Here is an 18,637-nt window from a genome sequence, read left to right as displayed (position 1 = left end):
TCCACCTTAATACCTTCTTTGTTCACTATGTGACCGAGGAATTGAACTTCTTCCAACCAAAATGCACACTTTGAAAACTTAGCGTACAATTCTTCCTTCCTCAATACTTCTAACACCTTTCTCAAATGTTCACCGTGTTCTTGGTCATTCTTTGAGTAAATAAGTATGTCATCAATGAAAACAATGACAAACTTGTCAAGGTATGGTCCACACACTCGGTTCATAAGGTCCATGAACACAGCTGGTGCATTAGTTAAACCAAACGGCATGACCATAAACTCGTAATGACCGTAACGTGTTCTGAAAGCAGTCTTTGGAATATCATCTTCTTTCACCTGCATTTGATGATACCCGGAACGTAAGTCAATCTTTGAATAAACAGACGAGCCTTGTAGTTGATCAAATAAGTCGTCGATTCTCGGTAGTGGGTAGCGGTTCTTGATGGTAAGTTTGTTCAACTCTCGGTAGTCGATACACAACCTGAATGTACCATCTTTCTTCTTGACAAACAAAACAGGAGCTCCCCACGGTGATGTGCTTGGTCGAATGAAACCACGCTCTAAAAGTTCTTGTAATTGGCTTTGCAGTTCTTTCATCTCGCTGGGTGCGAGTCTGTAAGGAGCACGAGCTATTGGTGCAGCTCCTGGTACAAGATCTATTTGAAATTCAACGGATCGATGTGGGGGTAATCCCGATAATTCTTTCGGAAATACATCGGGAAATTCTTTTGCAATGGGAACATCATTGATGCTCTTTTCTTCAGTTTGTACTTTCTCGACGTGTGCTAGAACAGCATAGCAACCTTTTCTTATTAGTTTTTGTGCCTTCAAATTACTAATAAGATGTAGCTTCGTGTTGCCCTTTTCTCCGTACACCATTAAGGGTTTTCCTTTTTCTCGTATAATGCGAATTGCATTTTTGTAACAAACGATCTCTGCTTTCACTTCTTTCAACCAGTCCATACCGATTATTACATCAAAACTCCGTAACTCTACTGGTATCAAATCAATCTTAAATGTTTCGCTAACCAGTTTAATTTCTCGATTCCGACATATATTATCTGCTGAAATTAATTTACCATTTGCTAATTCGAGTAAAAATTTACTATCCAAAGGCGTCAATGGGCAACTTAATGTAGCACAAAAATCTCTACTCATATAGCTTCTATCCGCACCCGAATCAAATAAAACGTAAGCAGATTTATTGTCAATAAGAAACGTACCCGTAACAAGCTCCGGGTCTTCCTGTGCCTCTGCCGCATTAATATTGAAAACTCTTCCACGGCCTTGTCCATTCGTGTTCTCCTGGTTCGGGCAATTTCTAATAATGTGGCCCGGTTTTCCACATTTATAACAAACTACATTGGCATAGCTTGCTCTGACACTACTTGCTCCACCATTACTCGTTCCGACACCATTTGTTCCTTTCGTTCTATTAACCCCTGGTCCGTAGACCTCACACTTCGCCGCGCTATGACCATTTCTTTTACACTTGTTGCAAAATTTGGTGCAGAACCCCGAGTGATACTTTTCACACCTTTGGCATAGCTGCTTCTGATTGTTGTTGTTGTTGCGGTTATTATTGTTATTGGGATGATTGTTGTAGTTGTTGTTGTTGTTGTTGTTGTTGTTGTTGTTGTTGTTGTTGTTGTTGTTGTTGTTGTTGTTGTTGTTGTTGTTGTTGTTGTTGTTGTTGTTGGGCCGTTTGTTGTAGTTGCGATTGATGTTGCGATTGTTGGGATAATTGTTGCGATTATTGTTGTAATTGCTGTTGTTGTTGTATTGGTGATTCTTATCACCATTTTCCTCCCACTTTCTTTTGACTTGCTTCACATTGGCCTCTTCAGCAGTCTGTTCTTTAATTCTTTCTTCAATCTGGTTCACTAGTTTGTGAGCCATTCTACATGCCTGTTGTATGGAGGCGGGCTCGTGTGAACTTATATCTTCTTGGATTCTTTCCGGTAATCCTTTCACAAATGCGTCGATCTTCTCTTCCTCATCTTCGAATGCTCCCTGACACAATAGGCACAATTCTGTGAATCGTCTTTCGTACGTGGTAATATCAAATCCTTGGGTTCGTAACCCTCTAAGTTCTGTCTTGAGCTTATTGACCTCGGTTCTGGGACGGTACTTCTCGTTCATCAAGTGCTTGAATGCTGACCACGGTAGTGCGTACGCATCGTCTTGTCCCACTTGCTCTAGATAGGTATTCCACCATGTTAACGCAGAACCTGTGAAGGTATGCGTAGCGTACTTCACTTTGTCCTCTTCAGTACACTTACTTATGGCAAACACCGATTCGACCTTCTCGGTCCACCATTTCAATCCGATCGGTCCTTCGGTTCCATCAAATTCTAAAGGTTTGCAGGCAGTGAATTCTTTGTAGGTGCATCCTACACGATTTCCTGTACTGCTAGATCCAAGGTTATTGTTGGTATGTAGCGCAGTCTGTACTGCGGCTATGTTTGAAGCTAGAAAAGTACGGAATTCCTCTTCATTCATATTCACTGTGTGTCGAGTAGTCGGTGCCATTTCCTTCAAAATAGTCAAATGGAACAAGTTAATCATACAGAATATTAAGAGTAGTTAATAGTATTTCGTAGCATAATATGAACTCATTTATAAAAGCTTTTTCTTCATATTAGCGTTTTATAAGTTTAAATTCGGGTAGTACCTACCCGTTAAGTTCATACTTGTAGCTAATATACAATTAAACTACTACAATTCTATATGAAAAACTGATTATAATAATATTTCGCGTTCAAACTTTTACACAATATTTTACAAACTTACAATACCGCTTATTTTACATATAGCATGAAATATAGCACACAATAAATTTGATACAAGATGGTTGTGAAGATAATTCTAGCTAGTACACAAGTCGTTCAGCAAAGGCAATAAAGACACGTAATTCATACGTCCAGAAACAAGTCATGCATTCTGGTTTTACTAGGATTACTTCCCATCCTTGGTCTTGTGGAACATAACCGTTATGGCCGTTGGTAAGACAGCGTGTTGTAACGTTGTCAAAGGGACGAGGGTTACGTAATGTCCAACAGTCCCGTAACAATCTAAAAACCTCATTTCTTACCCCAATTACCGACTCCGTCACTTGTGGGAACGTTTTGTTTAATAGTTGTAGCCCGATTTTCTTGTTCTCACTTTGGTGAGAAGCGAACATTGCTAATCCGTAAGTATAACATGCTTCTTTATGTTGCATGTTAGCCGCTTTTTCTAAATAACGAAGTCCAATATTCGGATATATTGAGTCAAAAAATTTCTTAACCCATTGCGTAAAATAGCATTTGGGTTCCCCGCAATATATGCGTCAAAGTAAACACATCGTAACTTATGGATTTCCCAATGTGATATCCCCCATCTTTCGAATGAAAGCCTTTTATAAACCAAGGCATTCTTGGAATGTTCTTCGAATGTCTTACAAACTGATCTCGCCTTAAATAGTTGTGCCGAAGAATTCTGACCGACTCTAGACAAGATTTCATCAATCATGTCTCCGGGTAGGTCTCTCAAAATATTGGGTTGTCTCTCCATTTTGTGTTTTTATACTGTAAAATAGACAAGAGTTAGATTCATAAAAAAAATACTTATTAATACAAGCAATTTTTACATATATCATAAAGCATAAGCACACTATATTACATATATTACACCACACGAATACAACTATCTTATTCCGACTCGCTTGTTTCTTCTTCTTCGGTTTTGGTTCGTTTTGCCAAGTTTCTAGGGATATATGATGTTCCCCTAATACGAGCTGTCGTTTTCCACATTGGTTTAGAAAAACCAGGTGGTTTAGAGGTTCCCGGGTCATTGTTACAACTTAAGGACTTCGGGGGTTGACGATACATATAAAGTTCATCGGGGTTGGAATTAGATTTCTCTATTTTTATGCCCTTTCCCTTATTATTTTCTTTTGCCTTTTTAAATTCAGTTGGGGTAATTTCTATAACATCATCGGAATTCTCGTCGGAATCCGATTCATCGGAGAATTGGTAATCCTCCCAATATTTTGCTTCCTTGGCGGAAACACCATTGACCATAATTAACCATGGTCGGTTGGTTGAGGATTTTCTTTTACTTAACCGTTTTATTATTTCCCCCACCGGTTCTATTTCTTCATCCGGTTCCGATTCTTCTTCCGGTTCCGATTCTTCTTCCGGTTCCGACTCTTCTTCCGGTTCCTCTTCGGGAACTTGTGAATCAGTCCACGAATCATTCCAATTTACATTTGACTCTTCATTATTATTAGGTGAGTCAATGGGACTTGTTCTAGAGGTAGACATCTATCACATAATATCAAACGCGTTAAGAGATTAATATATCACATAATATTCACATGTTAAAAATATATAGTTTCCAACAAAATTTGTTAAGCAATCATTTTTCAAGTAAACACGGTCGAAGTCCAGACTCACTAATGCATCCTAACAAACTCGATAAGACACACTAATGCAAAATTCTGGTTCTCTAAGACCAACGCTCGGATACCAACTGAAATGTCCCGTTCTTATTGATTAAAAACGTTCCATATTAATTGATTTCGTTGCGAGGTTTTGACCTCTATATGAGACGTTTTTCAAAGACTGCATTCATTTTAAAACAAATCATAACCTTTATTTCATCAATAAAGGTTTAAAAAGCTTTACGTAGATTATCAAATAATGATAATCTAAAATATCCTGTTTACACACGACCATTACATAATGGTTTACATTACAAATATGTTACAACAAAATAAGTTTCTTGAATGCAGTTTTTACACAATATCATACAAGCATGGACTCCAAATCTCGTCCTTATTTAAGTATGCGACAGCGGAAGCTCTTAATAATCACCTGAGAATAAACATGCTTAAAACGTCAATAAAAATGTTGGTGAATTATAGGTTTAACCTATATATATCAAATCATAATAATAGACCACAAGATTTCATATTTCAATACACATCCCATACATAGAGATAAAAATCATTCATATGGTGAACACCTGGTAACCGACATTAACAAGATGCATATATAAGAATATCCCCATCATTCCGGGACACCCTTCGGATATGATATAAATTTCGAAGTACTAAAGCATCCGGTACTTTGGATGGGGCTTGTTGGGCCCGATAGATCTATCTTTAGGATTCGCGTCAATTAGGGTGTCTGTTCCCTAATTCTTAGATTACCAGACTTAATAAAAAGGGGCATATTCGATTTCGATAATTCAACCATAGAATGTAGTTTCACGTACTTGTGTCTATTTTGTAAATCATTTATAAAACCTGCATGTATTCTCATCCCAAAAATATTAGATTTTAAAAGTGGGACTATAACTCACTTTCACAGATTTTTACTTCGTCGGGAAGTAAGACTTGGCCACTGGTTGATTCACGAATCTATAACAATATATACATATATATCAAAGTATGTTCAAAATATATTTACAACACTTTTAATATATTTTGATGTTTTAAGTTTATTAAGTCAGCTGTCCTCGTTAGTAACCTACAACTAGTTGTCCACAGTTAGATGTACAGAAATAAATCGATAAATATTATCTTGAATCAATCCACGACCCAGTGTATACGTATCTCAGTATTGATCACAACTCAAACTATATATATTTTGGAATCAACCTCAACCCTGTATAGCCAACTCCAACATTCACATATAGAGTGTCTATGGTTGTTCCGAAATATATATAGATGTGTCGACATGATAGGTCGAAACATTGTATACGTGTCTATGGTATCTCAAGATTACATAATATACAATACAAGTTGATTAAGTTATGGTTGGAATAGATTTGTTACCAATTTTCACGTAGCTAAAATGAGAAAAATTATCCAATCTTGTTTTACCCATAACTTCTTCATTTTAAATCCGTTTTGAGTTAATCAAATTGCTATGGTTTCATATTGAACTCTATTTTATGAATCTAAACAGAAAAAGTATAGGTTTATAGTCGGAAAAATAAGTTACAAGTCATTTTTGTAAAGGTAGTCATTTCAGTCGAAAGAACGACGTCTAGATGACCATTTTAGAAAACATACTTCCACTTTGAGTTTAACCATAATTTTTGGATATAGTTTCATGTTCATAATAAAAATCATTTTCTCAGAATAACAACTTTTAAATCAAAGTTTATCATAGTTTTTAATTAACTAACCCAAAACAGCCTGCGGTGTTACTACGACGGCGTAAATCCGGTTTTACGGTATTTTCGTGTCTCCAGGTTTTAAATCATTAAGTTAGCATATCATATAGATATAGAACATGTGTTTAGTTGATTTTAAAAGTCAAGTTAGAAGGATTAACTTTTGTTTGCGAACAAGTTTAGAATTAACTAAACTATGTTCTAGTGATTACAAGTTTAAACCTTCGAATAAGATAGCTTTATATGTATGAATCGAATGATGTTATGAACATCATTACTACCTTAAGTTCCTTGGATAAACCTACTAGAAAAGAGAAAAATGGATCTAGCTTCAACGGATCCTTGGATGGCTCGAAGTTCTTGAAGCAGAATCATGACACGAAAACAAGTTCAAGTAAGATCATCACTTGAAATAAGATTGTTATAGTTATAGAAATTGAACCAAAGTTTGAATATGATTATTACCTTGTATTAGAATGATAACCTACTGTAAGAAACAAGGATTTCTTGAGGTTGGATGATCACCTTACAAGATTGGAAGTGAGCTAGCAAACTTGAAAGTATTCTTGATTTTATGTAACTAGAACTTGTAGAATATATGAAGAACACTTAGAACTTGAAGATAGAACTTGAGAGAGATCAATTAGATGAATAAAATTGAAGAATGAAAGTGTTTGTAGGTGTTTTTGGTCGTTGGTGTATGGATTAGATATAAAGGATATGTAATTTTGTTTTCATGTAAATAAGTCATGAATGATTACTCATATTTTTGTAATTTTATGAGATATTTCATGCTAGTTGCCAAATGATGGTTCCCACATGTGTTAGGTGACTCACATGGGCTGCTAAGAGCTGATCATTGGAGTGTATATACCAATAGTACATACATCTAAAAGCTGTGTATTGTACGAGTACGAATACGGGTGCATACGAGTAGAATTGTTGATGAAACTGAACGAGGATGTAATTGTAAGAATTTTTGTTAAGTAGAAGTATTTTGATAAGTGTATTGAAGTCTTTCAAAAGTGTATAAATACATATTAAAACACTACATGTATATACATTTTAACTGAGTCGTTAAGTCATCGTTAGTCGTTACATGTAAGTGTTGTTTTGAAACCTTTAGGTTAACGATCTTGTTAAATGTTGTTAACCCAATGTTTATAATATCAAATGAGATTTTAAATTATTATATTATCATGATATTATCATGTATGAATATCTCTTAATATGATATATATACATTAAATGTCTTTACAACGATAATCGTTACATATATGTCTCGTTTAAAAATCATTAAGTTAGTAGTCTTATTTTTACATATGTAGTTCATTGTTAATATACTTAATGATATGTTTACTTATCATAGTATCATGTTAACTATATATATATCCATATATATGTCATCATATAGTTTTTACAAGTTTTAACGTTCGTGAATCGCCGGTCAACTTGGGTGGTCAATTGTCTATATGAAACATATTTCAATTAATCAAGTCTTAACAAGTTTGATTGCTTAACATGTTGGAAACATTTAATCATGTAAATATCAATCTCAATTAATATATATAAACATGGAAAAGTTTGGGTCACTACAGATCCGGCAAAGATAGAAACTGTTGAAAAGTGGGAAACCCCGAAAACTCCAAAACACATACGCCAGTTTTTAGGACTAGCTGGTTACTACAGAAGGTTCATCCAAGACTTTTCCAGAATAGCAAAACCCTTGACTGCATTAACGCATAAAGGGAAGAAATTTGAATGGAAGGATGAACAAGAGAAAGCGTTTCAGTTATTGAAGAAAAAGCTAACTACGGCACCTATATTGTCATTGCCTGAAGGGAATGATGATTTTGTGATTTATTGTGACGCATGAAAGCAAGGTCTCGGTTGTGTATTAATGCAACGAACGAAGGTGATTGCTTATGCGTCTAGACAATTGAAGATTCACGAACAAAATTATGCGACGCATGATTTGGAATTAGGCGCGGTTGTTTTTGCATTAAAGACTTGGAGGCACTACTTATATGGGGTCAAAAGTATTATATATACTGACCACAAAAGTCTTCAACACATATTTAATCAGAAACAACTGAATATGAGGCAGCGTAGGTGGATTGAATTGTTGAATGATTACGAATTTGAGATTCGTTACCACCCGGGGAAGGCAAATGTGGTAGCCGACGCCTTGAGCAGGAAGGACAGAGAACCCATTCGAGTAAAATCTATGAATATAATGATTCACAATAACCTTACTACTCAAATAAAGGAGGCGCAACAAGGATTTTTAAAAGAGGGAAATTTAAAGGATGAAATACCCAAAGGATCGGAGAAGCATCTTAATATTTGGGAAGACGGAACCCGGTATACGGCTGAAAGGATTTGGGTAAAAAAATTTGGAGATATGAGAGAAATCATACTTAGAGAAGCTCATAAAACCATATACTCAATACATCCTAGAACGGGGAAGATGTACAAGGATCTCAAGAAACATTTTTGGTGGCCGGGTATGAAAGCCGATGTTGCTAAATACGTAGGAGAATGTTTGACGTGTTCTAAGGTCAAAGCTGAGCATCAGAAACCATCAGGTCTACTTCAACAACCTGAAATCCCGGAATGGAAATGGAAAAACATTACCATGGATTTCATCACTAAATTGCCAAGGACTGTAAGTGGTTTTGATACTATTTGAGTAATAGTTGATCGTCTCACCAAATCAGCACACTTCCTGCCAATAAGAGAAGATGACAAGATGGAAAAGTTAGCACGACTGTATTTGAAGGAAGTCGTCTCCAGACATGGAATACCAATCTCTATTATCTCTGATAGGGATGGCAGATTTATTTCAAGATTCTGGCAGACATTACAGCAAGCATTAGGAACTCGTCTAGACATGAGTACTGCCTATCATCCACAAACTGATGGGCAGAGTGAAAGGATGATACAAACGCTTGAAGACATGCTACGAGCATGTGTTATTGATTTCGGAAACAGTTGGGATCGACACCTACCGTTAGCAGAATTTTCCTACAACAACAGTTATCATTCTAGTATTGATATGGCGCCGTTTGAGGCACTTTATGGTAGAAAGTGCAGGTCTCCGATTTGTTGGAATGAAGTGGGGGATAGACAGATTACGGGTCCGGAAATAATACAAGAAACTACCGAGAAAATCATCCAAATTCAACAAAGATTGAAAACCGCCCAGAGTCGACAAAAGAGCTACGCGGACAGTAAAAGAAAAGATATAGAGTTTGAAATTGGAGAAATGGTCATGCTTAAGGTTTCACCTTGGAAAGGCGTTGTTCGATTTGGTAAACGGGGGAAACTAAATCCAAGGTACATTGGACCATTCAAGATTATAGATCGTATCGGACCAGTAGCTTACCAACCGGAGCTACCACAACTGTAGTGACCCGAACTTTTCCATGTTTATATATATTAATTTAGATTGATGTTTACATGATTAAATGTTTCCAACATGTTAAGCAATCAAACTTGTTAAGACTTGATTAATTGAAATAGGTTTCATATAGACAATTGACCACCCAAGTTGACCGGTGATTCACGAACGTTAAAACTTGTAAAAAAACTATATGATGACATATATATGGTTATATATATAGTTAACATGATATTATGATAAGTAAACATATCATTAATTATATTAACAATGAACTACATATGTAAAAACAAGACTACTAACTTAATGATTTTGAAACGAGACATATATGTAACGTTTATCGTTGTAACGACATTTAATGTATATATATCATATTAAGAGATATTCGTACATCATAATATCATGATAATATAATAATTTAAAATCTCTTTTGTTATTATAAACATTGGGTTAACAACATTTAACAAGATCGTTAACCTAAAGGTTTCAAAACAGCACTTACATGTAACGACTAACGATGACTTAACGACTCAGTTAAAATGTATATACATGTAGTGTTTTAATATGTATTTATACACTTTTGAAAGACTTCAATACACTTATCAAAATACTTCTACTTAACAAAAATGCTTACAATTACATTCTCGTTCAGTTTCATCAACAATTCTACTCGTATGCACCCGTATTCGTACTCGTACAATACACAGCTTTTAGATGTATGTACTATTGGTATATACACTCCAATGATCAGCTCTTAGCAGCCCATGTGAGTCACCTAACACATGTGGGAACCATCATTTGGAAACTAGCATGAAATATCTCATAAGATTACAAAAATATGAGTAATCATTCATGACTTATTTACATGAAAACAAAATTACATATCCTTTATATCTAATCCATACACCAACGACCAAAAACACCTACAAACACTTTCATTCTTCAATTTTCTTCATCTAATTGAACTCTCTCAAGTTCTATCTTCAAGTTCTAAGTGTTCTTCATAAATTCCAAAAGTTCTAGTTTCATAAAATCAAGAATACTTTCAAGTTTGCTAGCTCACTTCCAATCTTGTAAGGTGATCATCCAACCTCAAGAAATCTTTGTTTCTTACAGTAGGTTATCATTCTAATACAAGGTAATAATCATATTCAAACTTTGGTTCAATTTCTATAACTATAACAATCTTATTTCAAGTGATGATCTTACTTGAACTTGTTTTCGTGTCATGATTTTGCTTCAAGAACTTTGAGCCATCCAAGGATCCATTGAAGCTAGATCCATTTTTCTCTTTTCTAGTAGGTTCATCCAAGGAACTTAAGGTAGTAATGATGTTCATAACATCATTCGATTCATACATATAAAGCTATCTTATTCGAAGGTTTAAACTTGTAATCACTAGAACATAGTTTAGTTAATTCTAAACTTGTTCGCAAACAAAAGTTAATCCTTCTAACTTGACTTTTAAAATCAACTAAACACATGTTCTATATCTATATGATATGCTAACTTAATGATTTAAAACCTGGAAACACGAAAAACACCGTAAAACCGGATTTACGCCGTCGTAGTAACACCGCGGGCTGTTTTGGGTTAGTTAATTAAAAACTATGATAAACTTTGATTTAAAAGTTGTTATTATGAGAAAATGATTTTTATTATGAACATGAAACTATATCCAAAAATTATGGTTAAACTCAAAGTGGAAGTATGTTTTCTAAAATGGTCATCTAGACGTCGTTCTTTCGACTGAAATGACTACCTTTACAAAAACGACTTGTAACTTATTTTTTCGACTAGAAACCTATATTTTTTTTGTTTAGATTCATAAAATAGAGTTCAATATGAAACCATAGCAATTTGATTCACTCAAAACAGATTTAAAATGAAGAAGTTATGGGTAAAACAAGATTGGATAATTTTTCTCATTTTAGCTACGTGAAAATTGGTAACAAATCTATTCCAACCATAACTTAATCAACTTGTATTATATATTATGTAATCTTGAGATACCATAGACACGTATACAATGTTTCGACCTATCATGTCGACACATCTATATATATTTCGGAACAACCATAGACACTCTATATGTGAATGTTGGAGTTAGCTATACAGGGTTGAGGTTGATTCCAAAATATATATAGTTTGAGTTGTGATCAATACTGAGATACGTATACACTGGGTCGTGGATTGATTCAAGATAATATTTATCGATTTATTTCTGTACATCTAACTGTGGACAACTAGTTGTAGGTTACTAACGAGGACAGCTGACTTAATAAACTTAAAACATCAAAATATATTAAAAGTGTTGTAAATATATTTTGAACATACTTTGATATATATGTATATATTGTTATAGGTTCGTGAATCAACCAGTGGCCAAGTCTTACTTCCCGACGAAGTAAAAATTTGTGAAAGTGAGTTATAGTCCCACTTTTAAAATCTAATATTTTTGGGATGAGAATACATGCAGGTTTTATAAATGATTTACAAAATAGACACAAGTACGTGAAACTACATTCTATGGTTGAATTATCGAAATCGAATATGCCCCTTTTTATTAAGTCTGGTAATCTAAGAATTAGGGAACAGACACCCTAATTGACGCGAATCCTAAAGATAGATCTATTGGGCCTAACAAACCCCATCCAAAGTACCGGATGCTTTAGTACTTCGAAATTTATATCATATCCGAAGGGTGTCCCGGAATGATGGGGATATTTTTATATATGCATCTTGTTATTGTCGGTTACCAGGTGTTCACCATATGAATGATTTTTATCTCTATGTATGGGATGTGTATTGAAATATGAAATCTTGTGGTCTATTGTTACGATTTGATATATATAGGTTAAACCTATAACTCACCAACATTTTTGTTGACGTTTTAAGCATGTTTATTCTCAGGTGATTATTAAGAGCTTCCGCTGTCGCATACTTAAATAAGGACAAGATTTGGAGTCCATGCTTGTATGATATTGTGTAAAAACTGCATTCAAGAAACTTATTTTGTTGTAACATATTTGTATTGTAAACCATTATGTAATGGTCGTGTGTAAACAGGATATTTTAGATTATCATTATTTGATAATCTACGTAAAGCTTTTTAAACCTTTATTGATGAAATAAAGGTTATGGTTTGTTTAAAAATGAATGCAGTCTTTGAAAAACGTCTCATATAGAGGTCAAAACCTCGCAACGAAATCAATTAATATGGAACGTTTTTAATCAATAAGAACGGGACATTTCAGTTGGTATCCGAGCGTTGGTCTTAGAGAACCAGAAAATTTGCATTAGTGTGTCTTATCGAGTTTGTTAGGATGCATTAGTGAGTCTGGACTTCGACCGTGTTTTCTTTAAAAATGATTGCTTAACATTTTTGTTGGAAACTATATATTTTTAACATATGAATATTATGTGATATATTAATCTCTTAACGTGTTTGATATTATGTGATAGATGTCTACCTCTAGAACAAGTCCCATTGACTCACCTAATAATAATGAAGAGTCAAATGTAAATTGGAATGATTTGTGGACTGATTCACAAGTTCCCGAAGAGGAACCGGAAGAAGAGTCGGAACCGGAAGAAGAATCGGAACCGGAAGAAGAATCGGAACCGGATGAAGAAATAGAACCGGTGGGGGAAATAATAAAACGGTTAAGTAAAAGAAAATCCTCAACCAACCGACCAAAGTTAATTATGGTCAATGGTGTTTCCGCCAAGGAAGCAAAATATTGGGAGGATTACCAATTCTCCGATGAATCGGATTCCGACGAGAATTCCGATGATGTTATAGAAATTACCCCAACTGAATTTAAAAAGGCAAAAGAAAATAATAAGGGAAAGGGCATAAAAATAGAGAAATCTAATTCCAACCCCGATGAACTTTATATGTATCGTCAACCCCCGAAGTCCTTAAGTTGTAACAATGACCCGGGAACCTCTAAACCACCAGGTTTTTCTAAACCAATGTGGACAACGACGGCTCGTATTAGGGGAACATCATATATCCCTAGAAACTTGGCAAAACGAACCAAAACCGAAGAAGAAGAAACGAGCGAGTCGGAATAAGATAGTTGTATTCGTGTGGTGTAATATATGGAATATAGTGTTCTTATGCTTTATGATATATGTAAAAATTGCTTGTATTAATAAGTATTTTTTTTATGAATCTAACTCTTGTCTATTTTACAGTTTAAAAACACAAAATGGATAGACAACCCAATATTTTAAGAGACCTACCCGGAGACATGATTGATGAAATCTTGTCTAGAGTCGGCCAGAATTCTTCGGCACAACTATTTAAGGCGAGATCAGTTTGTAAGACATTCGAAGAACGTTCCAAGAATGTCTTGGTTTATAAGAGACTTTCGTTTGAAAGATGGGGGATATCACATTGGGAAACCCATAAGTTACGAGGTGTTTACTTTGACGCATATATTGCGGGGAACCCAAATGCTATTTTACGCAACGGGTTAAGAAATTATTTTGACTCAATATATCCGAATATTGGACTTCGTGATTTAGAAAAAGCGGCTAACATGCAACATAAAGAAGCATGTTATGCTTACGGATTAGTAATGTTCGCTTCTCACCAAAGTGAGAACAAGAACATCGGGCTACAACTATTAAACAAAACGTTTCCACAAGTGACGGAGTCGGTAATTGGGGTAAGAAATGAGGTTTTTAGATTATTACGGGACTGTTGGACATTACGTAACCCTCGTCCCTTTGATGACGTTACAACACGCTGTCTTATCAACGGCCATAACGGTTATGTTGCACAAGACCAAGGATGGGAAGTAGTCCTAGTAAAACCAGAATGCATGACTTGTTTCTGGACGTATGAATTACGTGTCTTTATTGCCTTTGCTGAACGACTTGTGTACTAGCTAGAATTGTCTTCACAACTATCTTGTATCAAAGTTATTGTGTGCTATATTTCATGCTTTATGTAAAATAAGCGGTATTGTAAGTTTGTAAAATATTGTATAAAAGTTTGAACGCGAAATATTATTATAATCAGTTTTTCATATAGAATTGTAGTAGTTGAATTGTATATTAGCTACTAAGTATGAACTTAACGGGTAGGTACTACCCGAATTTAAACTTATAAAACGCTAATATGAAGAAAAAGCTTTTATAAATGAGTTCATATTATGCTACGAAATACTATTAACTACTCTTAATATTCTGTATGATTAACTTGTTCCATTTAACTATTTTGAAGGAAATGGCACCGACTACTCGACACACCGTGAATATGAATGAAGAGGAATTCCGTACTTTTCTAGCTTCAAACATAGCCGCAGTACAGGCTGCGCTACATACCAACAATAACCTTGGATCTAGCAGTACAGGAAATCGTGTAGGATGCACCTACAAAGAATTCACTGCCTGCAAACCTTTGGAATTTGATGGAACCGAAGGACCGATCGGATTGAAACGGTGGACCGAGAAGGTTGAATTGGTGTTTGCCATAAGTAAGTGTACTGAAGAGGACAAAGTGAAGTACGCTACGCATACCTTCACAGGTTCTGCGTTAACATGGTGGAATACCTATCTAGAGCAAGTGGGATAAGATGATGCGTACGCACTACCGTGGTCAGCATTCAAGCACTTGATGAACGAGAAGTACCGTCCCAGAACCGAGGTCAATAAGCTCAAGACAGAACTTAGAGGGTTACGAACCCAAGGATTTGATATTACCACGTACGAAAGACGATTCACAGAATTGTGCCTATTGTGTCCCGGAGAATTCGAAGATGAGGAAGAGAAGATCGACGCGTTTGTGAAAGGATTACCGGAAAGAATCCAAGAAGATATAAGTTCACACGAGCCCACCTCCATACAACAGGCATGTAGAATGGCTCACAAACTAGTGAACCAGATTGAAGAAAGAATTAAAGAACAGACTGCTGAAGAGGCCAATGTGAAGCAAGTCAAAAGAAAGTGGGAGGAAAACGGTGATAAGAATCACCAATACAACAACAACAGCAATTACAACAATAATCGCAACAATTATCCCAACAATCGCAACATCAATCGCAACTACAACAAACGGCCCAACAACAACAACAACAACAACAACAACAACAGCAACTACAACAATCATCCTAACAACAATAATAACCGCAACAACAACAACAATCAGAAGCAACTATGCCAAAGGTGTGAAAAGAATCACTCGGGGTTCTGCACCAAATTTTGCAACAAGTGTAAAAGAAATGGTCATAGCGCGGCGAAGTGTGAGGTCTACGGACCAGGGGTTAATAGAACGAAAGGAACAAATGGTGTCGGAACGAGTAATGGCGGAGCAAGTAGTGTCGGAGCAAGTTATGCCAATGTAGTTTGTTATAAATGTGGAAAACCAGGCCACATTATTAGAAATTGCCCGAACCAGGAGAACACGAATGGACAAGGCCGTGGAAGAGTTTTCAATATTAATGCGGTAGAGGCACAGGAAGACCCGGAGCTTGTTACGGGTACGTTTCTTATTGACAATAAATCTGCTTACGTTTTATTTGATTCGGGTGCGGATAGAAGCTATATGAGTAGAAATTTTTGTGCTAAATTAAGTTGTCCATTGACGCCTTTGGATAGTAAATTTTTACTCGAATTAGCAAATGGTAAATTAATTTCAGCAGATAATATATGTCGGAATCGAGAAATTAAACTGGTTAGCGAAACATTTAAGATTGATTTGATACCAGTAGAGTTAGGTAGTTTTGATGTGATAATCGGTATGGACTGGTTGAAAGAAGTGAAAGCGGAGATCGTTTGTTACAAAAATGCAATTCGCATTATACGAGAAAAAGGAAAACCCTTAATGGTGTACGGAGAAAAGGGCAACACGAAGCTACATCTTATTAGTAATTTGAAGGCACAAAAACTAATAAGAAAAGGTTGCTATGCTGTTCTAGCACACGTCGAGAAAGTACAAACTGAAGAAAAGAGCATCAATGATGTTCCCATTGCAAAAGAATTTCCCGATGTATTTCCGAAAGAATTACCGGGATTACCCCCACATCGATCCGTTGAATTTCAAATAGATCTTGTACCAGGAGCTGCACCAATAGCTCGTGCTCCTTACAGACTCGCACCCAGCGAGATGAAAGAACTGCAAAGCCAATTACAAGAACTTTTAGAGCGTGGTTTCATTCGACCAAGCACATCACCGTGGGGAGCTCCTGTTTTGTTTGTCAAGAAGAAAGATGGTACATTCAGGTTGTGTATCGACTACCGAGAGTTGAACAAACTTACCATCAAGAACCGCTACCCACTACCGAGAATCGACGACTTATTTGATCAACTACAAGGCTCGTCTGTTTATTCAAAGATTGACTTACGTTCCGGGTATCATCAAATGCGGGTGAAAGAAGATGATATTCCAAAGACTGCTTTCAGAACATATTACGGTCATTACGAGTTTATGGTCATGCCGTTTGGTTTAACTAATGCACCAGCTGTGTTCATGGACCTTATGAACCGAGTGTGTGGACCATACCTTGACAAGTTTGTCATTGTTTTCATTGATGACATACTTATTTACTCAAAGAATGACCAAGAACACGGTGAACATTTGAGAAAGGTGTTAGAAGTATTGAGGAAGGAAGAATTGTATGCTAAGTTTTCAAAGTGTGCATTTTGGTTGGAAGAAGTTCAATTCCTCTGTCACATAGTGAACAAAGAAGGTATTAAGGTGGATCCGGCAAAGATAGAAACTGTTGAAAAGTGGGAAACCCCGAAAACTCCGAAACACATACGCCAGTTTTTAGGACTAGCTGGTTACTACAGAAGGTTCATCCAAGACTTTTCCAGAATAGCAAAACCCTTGACTGCATTAACGCATAAAGGGAAGAAATTTGAATGGAATGATGAACAAGAGAAAGCGTTTCAGTTATTGAAGAAAAAGCTAACTACGGCACCTATATTGTCATTGCCTGAAGGGAATGATGATTTTGTGATTTATTGTGACGCATCAAAGCAAGGTCTCGGTTGTGTATTAATGCAACGAACGAAGGTGATTGCTTATGCGTCTAGACAATTGAAGATTCACGAACAAAATTATACGACGCATGATTTGGAATTAGGCGCGGTTGTTTTTACATTAAAGACTTGGAGGCACTACTTATATGGGGTCAAAAGTATTATATATACCGACCACAAAAGTCTTCAACACATATTTAATCAGAAACAACTGAATATGAGGCAGCGTAGGTGGATTGAATTATTGAATGATTACGATTTTGAGATTCGTTACCACCCGGGGAAGGCAAATGTGGTAGCCGATGCCTTGAGCAGGAAGGATAGAGAACCCATTCGAGTAAAATCTATGAATATAATGATTCATAATAACATTACTACTCAAATAAAGGAGGCGCAACAAGGAGTTTTAAAAGAGGGAAATTTAAAGGATGAAATACCCAAAGGATCGGAGAAGCATCTTAATATTCGGGAAGACGGAACCCGTATAGGGCTGAAAGGATTTGGGTACCAAAATTTGGAGATATGAGAGAAATGGTACTTAGAGAAGCTCATAAAACCAGATACTCAATACATCCTGGAACGGGGAAGATGTACAAGGATCTCAAGAAACATTTTTGGTGGCCGGGTATGAAAGCCGATGTTGCTAAATACGTAGGAGAATGTTTGACGTGTTCTAAGGTCAAAGCTGAGCATCAGAAACCATCAGGTCTACTTCAACAACCCGAAATCCCGGAATGGAAATGGGAAAACATTACCATGGATTTCATCACTAAATTGCCAAGGACTGCAAGTGGTTTTGATACTATTTGGGTAATAGTTGATCGTCTCACCAAATCAGCACACTTCCTACCAATAAGAGAAGATGACAAGATGGAGAAGTTAGCACGACTGTATTTGAAGGAAGTCGTCTCCAGACATGGAATACCAATCTCTATTATCTCTGATAGGGATGGCAGATTTATTTCAAGATTCTGGCAGACATTACTGCAAGCATTAGGAACTCGTCTAGACATGAGTACTGCCTATCATCCACAAACTGATGGGCAGAGCGAAAGGACGATATAAACGC

The sequence above is a fragment of the Rutidosis leptorrhynchoides genome, chromosome 4 (genome assembly GCF_046630445.1).
Source record: "Rutidosis leptorrhynchoides isolate AG116_Rl617_1_P2 chromosome 4, CSIRO_AGI_Rlap_v1, whole genome shotgun sequence".
Classification (NCBI taxonomy): Eukaryota; Viridiplantae; Streptophyta; class Magnoliopsida; order Asterales; family Asteraceae; genus Rutidosis; species Rutidosis leptorrhynchoides.
The sequence above is the reverse complement of the archived record's forward strand: the minus strand, read 5'-3'. Positions refer to the sequence as shown.